Genomic DNA, 541 nt, shown 5'->3' on the forward strand with positions numbered 1-541 from the left:
GATATACTAGGAACTTAGTTGGGTGCCAATTTTGTCGTTGTGAAGGTGTTAGCTGTTGTGGAGGGGGGCGGAGAAGGTGACGGGGGAAGCATGTCGATATACTAGGAACTTGGTTGAGTGCCAATTTTGTCGTTGTGATTCCGAATGATGATGACGTGTGAGGGGAGATTTTTCGGGGACGTTTTTGGTGCCTACAATGTGGCGGGATATGTGGGCTTTTTTACCGGTGGTGCTAGATTTTGCAATCTATCAGCTTTTGTTTATATTTTGATGATACTTTCTTCAGTCCAATTATTGTTATTGATGAGTTAATTTTTTTTCTTTTATCCATTATTACTCGACTTGCTAGTGAGAAAGCTAGCCGGAGAAATTGGAAAATGTACATTAGAAGGCATATTCTGAGTATAAGAACCTAGTTCCATTTGTGTTTTCACAAGTCTGCTACTCTGCTTATAGGGCCGCCAGTCGGTTTATGTCCTTTTCACCCTGTACCCGTAGTATGTCTCGAGTGTGATCATACACGGCGGCTTTTGAGAATGCA

The 541-nt window shown here is 42.1% G+C and overlaps 1 protein-coding gene across 1 annotated transcript in view; it reads left to right on the plus strand.

The window, feature by feature from the left end:
* LOC123113291 (serine/threonine-protein kinase STY13) overlaps positions 1-541 on the plus strand; it is a 4,647-nt gene that overhangs the window by 2,296 nt on the left and 1,810 nt on the right. The gene's annotated exons all lie outside the window — the stretch shown is intronic.

This window comes from Triticum aestivum, chromosome 5B, assembly GCF_018294505.1.
Source record: "Triticum aestivum cultivar Chinese Spring chromosome 5B, IWGSC CS RefSeq v2.1, whole genome shotgun sequence".
Taxonomy (NCBI): domain Eukaryota; kingdom Viridiplantae; phylum Streptophyta; class Magnoliopsida; order Poales; family Poaceae; genus Triticum; species Triticum aestivum.